Here is a 2,296-nt window from a genome sequence, read left to right as displayed (position 1 = left end):
GACCAACCGATGGCGACGCGCGGGGCGGCCGAATGGTGATGAGGTGACCAACCGATGGCGACACGCGGGGTGGCCGAGTGGTGATGAGGTGACCAACCGATGGCGACGCGCGGAGCGGCCGAATGGTTATGAGATGACCAACCAAGTGACGACGCGCGGAGCGGCCAAGTGGTGATGAGGTGATCAACCGAGTGGCGACGCGCGGGGCAGCCGAGTGAAGTAGACGTGTCCCGCAGAGTGACGATGTGCGGGGCGTCCGAGTCTGGAAAGTTGATGAAGATGTACCCAACGGAGCGGGGACGCACATGGCGCCGATGAATATGTGCCCAACTAAGCAGGGATGCACGAGGCGGAGTGACGATGCGTGGGGCGTCTGAGTGATGTTGACGCGTCCAGCGGCGTGGCGACGCACAGGGCGACTGAATGAAGTAAACGTGTCCCGCGGAGTGACAATGTGCGGGGTGTCCGAGTCTGGCTAGTTGATGAAGATGTACCCAACGGAGCGGTGACGCGCATGGCGGCCGAGCGGGCAAGCCGATGAAGATGTGCCTAATTGAGCGGCGATGCACGGGGCGGAGTGATGATGCGCGGGATATCTAAGTGATGTTGACGCGTCCAATGGCGTGGCGACGCACGGGAAGGCCAAGTGAAGTAGACGCATCTCGTAGAGTGACAAAGCGTCTTCCTCTCTGACTTGCGCTTAGATACTGGGCGAGGAATCCGTCCGAGTGAACTCGGGTCCGTGGCCGAGTGAACTTGAGTCTGTATCCGAGTGGATTCATCTATGTGAACTCTGAATGAATCTGGTTCACAGCTGTCCAAGTGAAAGATCCATCGGATGACCCTGTGAGTCAGTGTGGGAGTTGTCCTTACGTTCCTTTTTCCGAATGACGGCACGCGGGACGGTCAAGTGATGGAGACGCACACAACCAAGTGAGAATGTGCGCGCGGGGCCAGTGATGCTGGCATGACTAGCTGAGCAACCGTCTGCATGTCATCGTGTTATTTGCCCGAACGAAACGTCCGTCCAACTGAACTGCTGTCCACGGACGACGACGGGACAAGTGACCCTGCAAGTTAGTAGCAAGTATAGAAACGAATATATTTTCTTTTTTTGCTGGATCGGCACTTCCGTGCAAGTTAGCAATTATTGCCAGCATGGCCACGGAGTTAACGGCATGCATGCATGCAGTAATTAACTGGCTACAAAGCAATGCACTTATGGCCACAATAATTAGGTAACTGACGTTGTAAATCCTCACCAATTGGCCGCTTAATGTGGCAATTATACCTTGACAAAGCGGAACCAGCAGGGTTGTCTATTGGTGGGACCCGTCCTTCCGTTTCCTTTTCCTGCATGGTGCATGCGGTTAATAATCGAGGAGGAGGCCCCATGAAGTTAATAATCAAGGAGAGAGAAGGAGCTGCCCGATTGATTTCGCCGGAGAAAGATACTGCCCGAGCGGAGGTGGGTGCGGTCGGCTGCCATCGAAGTAACCTTGCCGTCGTGGAGGCGGCTGCGAGTCCAGGCTCAGTGGTCCGAGTTCTCGACCCTATTGCCGAGGCAGCGACCTTGGGCATGGACCCCACAATGGCCTCGGCACCGACAGCCTCTGCTAATGATGTCGTCGAGCCGCCGGTGTGTTGTGTCAGGCAGTGGGTGGCGGAGGGGTTCGCCACTTCCTGCATTTTGTCGAGCAGTCGACAAGGAAGGTAGCAGCCACCGCGTGTCCGCGCCGGCGTGCCGCGCTGAGCAGTCGACTGTGGAGGGAGCTGCCGGAGGGTGGAGTCGTGGTGCGTCTGCGCCGCCGCCGTGCATCTGATGCCTCATCACTTGGGAAGCTGATCCATTTTGGATGATGCTGCTACAGTGGACTACGCTGGGCTGCTGTGGAGTGGTCATCTTCCATGACACAGAGAGGCCGGCTGAACGCCGTCGTTGCTGGTGCTGCCGAGGAGAACCTGTCCGCGTGAGGTGACTACCTGAACTAGCGTCTGTTGCCCTTTTATTCTTGCACGTTCTTGAATCAATCGGCATGAGTGCACGAACGTGTGGACATGCAAAAGAAATAGAAACCAATCAGTTGATCGTTAGATCGTAAGCGGATAGCACTCAAAAGAGAGAAAACTCCTGATCCATCCGTTTAGTGATCCGCCGGGTGAGGATGTATCTTTTCCCTTCATTTTTTGATGCTTAAATTACTCACCGCAGAGAAAAACAGTTGGAACTGTAAGAACAGGAAACTGGATATAGATGAATAAATAAAAACCATCTGCATCATGGCTCGATAGACGC

The sequence above is a fragment of the Triticum dicoccoides genome, chromosome 2A, assembly GCF_002162155.2.
Source record: "Triticum dicoccoides isolate Atlit2015 ecotype Zavitan chromosome 2A, WEW_v2.0, whole genome shotgun sequence".
NCBI lineage: Eukaryota > Viridiplantae > Streptophyta > Magnoliopsida > Poales > Poaceae > Triticum > Triticum dicoccoides.
The sequence above is the reverse complement of the archived record's forward strand: the minus strand, read 5'-3'. Positions refer to the sequence as shown.